Source organism: Myotis brandtii, unplaced genomic scaffold (genome assembly GCF_000412655.1).
Source record: "Myotis brandtii unplaced genomic scaffold, ASM41265v1 scaffold561, whole genome shotgun sequence".
Classification (NCBI taxonomy): Eukaryota; Metazoa; Chordata; class Mammalia; order Chiroptera; family Vespertilionidae; genus Myotis; species Myotis brandtii.
Window position 1 is genome coordinate 680,863 of NW_005370085.1, and position 7,375 is coordinate 688,237.

The 7,375-nt window shown below is 46.7% G+C and overlaps 1 protein-coding gene across 5 annotated transcripts in view; it reads right to left on the reverse strand.

Annotated features, from left to right (window-relative positions):
- PDE8A (phosphodiesterase 8A) overlaps nucleotides 1-7,375 on the reverse strand; it is a 140,539-nt gene that overhangs the window by 49,729 nt on the left and 83,435 nt on the right. The window lies entirely within an intron of this gene.

A 7,375-nucleotide genomic window follows, 5' to 3' on the forward strand; every position in this document is an offset into this window, starting at 1 on the left:
TATTTTAAAAATATATATCATGCAGAGTACTTTTCACTGCCCTAAAATTCCTTTGGGATTCATCTCTCCCCAGCCCCCACCTTGGCAACCACTGATCCTTACACTATCGCCATCGTTTTGCCTTTTCCAGAATGACATATAGTTGGAATCCTACAAGTATGTAGTCTTTTCAGATTGGTTTCTTTCACTTAGTAAGTAATGTGCATTTAAGGTTCCTGAACGTCTCTCATGGCAAAAGACCCTAGAGTAAGGAAATGAAAAGGTAAGCCACTGAAAGGGAGAAGGTATTTGCAGAACATATAACTGACCAAGGGCTCAGATAATCTAATCTAATAAAATAGAAACATGCAAATTGACCATACCTCCACTACACCCCAAGCCATGCCCACCAGCCAATCAGAGCGACTCATGCAGAGTACTTTTCACTGCCCTAAAATTCCTTTGGGATTCATCTCTCCCCAGCCCCCACCTTGGCAACCACTGATCCTTACACTATCGCCATCATTTTGCCTTTTCCAGAATGACATATAGTTGGAATCCTACAAGTATGTAGTCTTTTCAGATTGGTTTCTTTCACTTAGTAAGTAATGTGCATTTAAGGTTCCTGAACGTCTCTCATGGCAAAAGACCCTAGAGTAAGGAAATGAAAAGGTAAGCCACTGAAAGGGAGAAGGTATTTGCAGAACATATAACTGACCAAGGGCTCAGATAATCTAATCTACTAAAATAGAAACATGCAAATTGACCATACCTCCACTACACCACAAGCCACACCCACCAGTCAATCAGAGTGACTATATACAAATTAACCCAATCAAGATGGCGGCCGGCAGCCACGGAGCTGAAGCAAGCAGGAGGCCCTAACAGCAGAACAACTGGGAATGACTGGTCACTATGACACACACTGACCACCAGGGGGCAGACGCTCAATGCAGGAGCTGCCCCCTGGTGGTCAGTGTCCTCCACCAGGAGAGAGGGGGAGCACTGCTCTGCCAGAAGCCCTGAGCAGGGCTCACGGCTGGCGAGCACAGTGGTGGTGGCGGAAGCCTCTCTCGCCTCTGTGGCAGTGCTAAGGATGTCCGACTGACAGCTTAGGCCCACTCCCCCTAAGCCGGCAGTTGGACATCCCCAAGGGCTCCCGGACTGTGAGAGGGTGCAGGCTGGGCCAAGTAAATCCCCCGAGTGCATGAATTTCGTGCACCAGGCCGCTAGTATATAAAGAATGATTGAAGATCAGTAAGAAGAAACCCACCACCTGGTTGGAGACTGCCTTGCACAAGCAGATGATACCAATATCTAAGGACTTAGAACAGTGGTTCTCAACCTTGGCTGCACATTAGAATCACCTGAGAATCTTTTTAAACTCCTAATTTCTGGACCTCATCCTCCAGAAATTCTGTTTCTTTGTTACTAATGTTGTGACCCCATCCCAAAACAAAGAAACAGAATTTCCCGAGGATGAGGCCCAGAAATCAGGATTTTAAAAAGATTCCCGGGTGATTCTCATGTGCAGTCAAGGTTGAGAACCACTGACTTAGAAGGGTAGTAATCCTCTGCATCAAGATTCAGCTAGGGGAAAAAAAGGAACTCATCAACGATCTCTAAGTTTTAACAATTTTATAAGTTTTAAGCAGGAAATCTGAACAGATATTTTAAATTTGACAAAACAAATGTCACCCGCTAGAGTCTCCTCTATTGTAAGAGAATTTTCAGAAAAACATGGAAAAAGAAGCATCTGCCTCTTCCTTGTGTGTTTGGGGGGAAATGAGTTACTTATGCAACGACTACACAGTGGAACGCTTTGTTTCCATAGAGATTATGACACAACTTAAATTAGAATATTCCGATCTGAATTGAGAAGTGATCTTTTTGTCTAAGTGAATGGTGTATTCAGTGTGAATAAAAGCTCTGCACATCTGCTGATATCATTTCCTCTTTACTTCAGTAATAATTAATCATGAGACTGCATCCACACAAGTCCTAAAATGGAATCCCTATCCCCCAAATTTAACAAGTGCCTCAAAATATGTAGTGAATGACAGATTTTTCTACAGGATGTACAAAAATACTGAACACAAAATACTTAAAAATATTTTTTGCTCATTTCACATCTATTACATTTAAGCATTCCCTGTACTCACTGTCTGAATAAGACAAAAGTTAGTTTAGTCTGCCTTCTGTTGTTACCACCTGAATTCAACAGATAAACTGTACACCGGTGCATGAAATTATTAATCTGATGCACAAAAATATCAGAATGTTAACTTTCAAAAGCAGCAAAATAGATGATCTATAAATACAGTCTATTCAGGGGCTCCACACTGCCCCAGATAAGGCCTGGACTCTCTGAGACAGCATTCAAGGCTCCCACTGCCTCCACCACTCAGAGCTCCTGACAGCCCATCTCTCACTACTGTGCCGTGGCCACGTGGCTCCCTCAGCGTGGCACACTCCTGCATTCTCCCTAATTGCTCCTCACTTTCAAGACTCAAGAGAGGCTAAGCTCTACCTATGCCTCTGGCCCCAACCTCCACCTGGAGGAGGTGTCACGCCGAGGTGTCCCCCATGGGCCCTGGGTTTCTCTGCATCACAGTAGAATCATATCCTGTTTCCCCTACCGAAACGAGCTTCTGAGTTCTATTCACTTGCATAAAACTGGCACCCAAAAGGTAGTGTTTGCTAAAGGCTGAATGAACCCATTACCAAGTAACGGACATCCCCATCGCTGCTTCACGTTTTGATGATATGTCTTCCTAAAGGAACTAGCTAAGAAAACAGAATAATCCAAATTGTAAGAGTAGAATGAAGATTGGCTAAGTTTCCTGACTGGTTTATATTATACATCATTCTGCTCTTTTTCTCATTTCACTGTGAAATCTTTCCAGTTAATGGATATTCTATCTCATTCTCAAAGGTCTCCACAGAAATGATGCAATTTTTAATTTAGTTACAGTTGAGTATATCCTCAATTAACCAAATATTCAAACAAAATTCTATGTGATTAGATTCTCATCTGTTGGTACTTTGGGCATATTGGTTCCTCATATCAATTGTTATTTTCAACCATGTTTTGTTTTGATATTTTAGAATGTACCTTTGAAAAATTATTTCCCAATTATAAAAAGTGAAAAACAGCATTGGTTTTGAGCACACATAACTGAATCTGATATGAAGCATGACGCACAAAACAAAAAGTAAACCTTCTAGTTCAATCAAAGGCACAATTTTCATATAAAAAAAGTTAGGATACCATCTTGTGATTTTGTAAAAAAAAACAACACAAAAAGTGTAAAATCAATAACAAATAAAAGCAAAAATATTTTGTACATTAACAATTTTGAATGTACATCTATATACACTTCAAATATTTTTACCTATCAAGCAAAATGAAACTCAATTTTTTCATGCTGATTTAATAGTATACAAAAATTTTCCTAACAAAAAGAGAACTTAGAAATAGAGAAGGTATCAAACATATGTGGCAGTGATAAGGAATAAATCAAAAACACTAAGTTATAATTACCCTCAGAGAATGAAATAAAGCAGACCACTTATGCAAGTGGCTGGTTTCACTTATTACATGTTGATTTTTCCGAAAGTCCTCAGTAAACAGATAGCTGGAAGACTTGGCCAAGCACCCAGATTTCCAGCACACCAAGGCCTCAAGAGAACAACACTGCCCTGGCCGGATGGTTCAGTTGGTTGGAGCGTCGTCCTGTACACCAAAAGGCCATGGGGTTCGATTCCCAGTCAGGGAATCTGTTACATATGTACCTAGGTTGTGGGTTCAATCCCTAGTCAGGGTGAGTATGGGAGACAACTGATTGATGTATCTCACATCAATGTTTCTCTCGCTCCCTCTACCTTCCTCTCTAAAAATCAATTTTAAAAAATTGATTTAATCCTCGGGTGAGGATTAAAAAAAAAAGCAAGAGAACAAGTGGACAACAGTCATTGGATTTAGGGTGCACGCTAACCCTATAAGACCTTATCTAACTATTTACATCTGCAACGACTCTATTTCCAAATACGGTCAACAATCTGGGGGTCCAGTGGACATTAAGTTTGGGAGGATACCCCTGGACCCAGTATACTCGTTAAGTCACAAGTGCAACCTCAAGTAATTAAAAGTGATGAATCCACTTCATTTATATAAAGTTCAAAGCTGCCAAAACTAATCTATAGTATATTTTGTGGGGATGGAGTGACTGAGAGAAAATTCAAAGCCAAATAGGGTCCTGGAATGTTCTATTTATTATTAATTTTTAAAATATATTTTTACTAGAGGCCCGGTGCACGAATTTGTGCACCGGTGGGGTCCCTCGGCCTGGCCAGCAATCGGCCCATCTCGACCAGTCCCAATCATGGAGGAACCATGGGAGGTTGGCGGCCGTAGGAGGCTGGCTGTGGGAGCGCACTGACCACCAGGGGGCAGCTCCTGCGTTGAGCATCTGCCTCCTAGTGATCAGTGTGCGTCACAGCTACCAGCCAGTTGTCCGGTCATCACGGTCACTTAGGTTTTTTATATATATATATATGTATACTAGAGGCCCAGTGCACGAAATTCATGTACTTGGGGGGTCCCTCAGCCCAACCTGTGCCCTCTTGCAGTCCGGGAGCTCTTGGGGGATGTCTGACTGCTGCGGAGGCGGGAGAAACTCCCACCACTGCCACTGCGCTCGCCAGCCGTGAGCCTGGCTTCTGGCTGAGTGGCACTCCCCCTGTGGGAGCACACTGACCACCAGGGGGCAGCTCCTGTGTTGAGCATCTGCCCCCTGGTGGTCAGTGCACGTCATAGCAACCGGACATTCCACCGTTTGGTCAATTTGCATATTAGCCTTTTATTATATAGGATACACACACACACACACATACACACACACACACACTAGAGGCCCAGTGCACAAAACTGTGCACGGGCAGGGTCCCTAGGCCTAGCCTGCGATCAGGGCCATCTTCAGCCTGATCACCAGTCCCCAGTCCCACCGCCACCCACCCCAGTTCCCCGTGGTTCCCCATTCGCCATGATCGGAGCCTGCGGGCCGGGGGGAGGGACCAAAAGGTCTGCCTTCCACCTGCTGGCCAGTCCCCAGTCCTGCCCTGCCACCGCCCACCCTGGTTCCCCATTCACCATCCAGTGATCGGAGCCTGCGGGCAGGGGAAGGACCAAGAGGTCTGCCTTCCACCTGCTTTCCAGTCCCCAGTCCCGCCCTGCCACTGACCACCTGGGTTCCCCATGGTTCCCCATTCGCCATCCAGCGATTGGAGCCTGCTGGCAGGGGAGGGACCAAGAGTTGGTCAAGGCACCTCATAGCGACACGTCGAGTGGTCGTTCTGGTCGTTATGCCGTTATGGTCGCTGGCCTTCTATTATATGGGACAGATTGATTTCAGAGAGGAAGGGATAGGGAGAGAGAGCTAGAAACATCAATGATGAGAGAGAGCTTCCTGCACGCTCCCCACTGGGGATCAAGCCCACAACCCAGGCTTGTACTGTGACCAGGAATCGAGCCATGACCTCCTGGTTCATAGGTCAATGCTCAACCACTGAGCCAGGCCAGCCGGGCTGCAATGTTCTATTTCTTGATCTGTGTGCTGGTTACATTGAGAAAACTTCATAAAGTTGTACACTAATGATTTATATATTAACTGCATTAACTTTAAAAAGATACCCGATCAGCACTTCAGTTTTCACTGGAAGAAAAGGCCTCCCTCTCCCGCAGCAGGGCCAGTGGCAGGGGCAGCACGCCTGTGGGCAAGGGGGTGGGGGCGGCTTCTCTCCCCCTCACTCCCTCCCTCACCTGCTGGCTGCTGTCTGTGAGGCAGGGGCAGAGGACAGGCCCAGGGAGGTGCCACTAGACAATCTCTCACTGTTGGGCGTGATGGATTTTTAAAGCATTGTTGTCGTTTCTCTGGAGACTCTCCTGCTGTGTCCCTCCCACTGCAACTCCCTTCAGATGGGCAGTGCCTCTCTTCCAGATTCTTTCCAGCCTTCCCTCGTTTTCTACCCTGACATAGACACACAGGCTTTGTGCTGGGGTCCCATCTGCCTGCTCGGCTAACATCGAGGGCAGGGACCCTTTAAGAAGGACCCCATGTCAACATTTTCTCTAGATCCAGCACCTCTCGAAGCCAAGCTGTGCTCACAGCTCTGCTCTCTGGCACTAGTGATTGCTCAGTGGGAGGGAAGGTTGGTACATTCAGCTTCAAGCCCAACAGGCTTTCAGGCAGGTGGTGGCTCTGCCTGCCTGAGGTGAAGACTCTGTCCTTTAATGTCTGGGGTGTCTTCTGTTTACACCCCCATTTTACTTATAGGGACCTCCAGGAAAGGCTCTCCATCCACTGCTCAGACGTATGTCAAGAGCTGCAGTCTGAATGAATGGAGAATGAAAAGACAACGGGGAAGCTGGAGGAAGAAAAGGAATGCAATACCTGTTACTAAAAGCAGCACCCACAAAGTGCCCTACTGGCGTGTTTTTGGTGCCATAAATTTTTTTTAAACATATTTTTATTGACTTCAGAGAGGAACAGAGAGGGAGAGAGAGATACAGAAACATCAATGATAAGAGAGAATCACTGATTGGCTGCCTCCTGCACACCCAACACTGGGGATTGAGCCCGCAAATCGGGTTTGTGCCCTTGACTGGAATCGAACCCGGGGCCCTTCGGTCTACAAGCCAACACTCTATCCACTAAGCCAAACCGGCTAGGGCTGGTGCCATAAATTTTCAACCTCAGATAATCGAGTTGAAGATTTGGGGAGCTAGTATTAGAAACTGCTAGATGTCACTTAAACTGGAATCCCTGTGTGTACTACTGTCTGTTACGTACGTACACTACTTCCATGAAAGCAAGGACTGGATAATAAAGGAGGCTTTGGAGACTACCTCTCCTTCCTGCCACCTCAGGTTAGATGCTCCCTGCAAATGTCACTGCACAAGTCCTCACTCAGTCCAGCTCCTCTGCATCTTGGGATCAAGCTGGACCCTGTGCAGCTCTGCCACCAGCTCATGTACTCATTGCCACTACCCTATATAATAAAGCGGTAATATGCAAATTAACCCTCACGCTCTCACAAAGATGGCTGCTTACGACCAGGCCAGCAGGGGGGATAGTGAGGGATGACCAAACGACTGAACAAGCAGGCTGCATGGGGCGATCAGGCCAGCAGGGGGGCCGTGAGGGGCAACCAGGCCAGCAGGGAGGGGGGAGTTGGGGGTGACCAGGCCGGCAGGGGGACAGTAAGAGGTGACCAGACCAGCTGGGGGGGTGCAGTTGGGGGCGACCAGGCTGGCAGGGGAGGGCAGTTGGGGGCGATTAGGCTGGCAGGGAGGGGCAGTAAGGGGTGACCAGGCTGGTGGTGGGGGGGGGGGGGG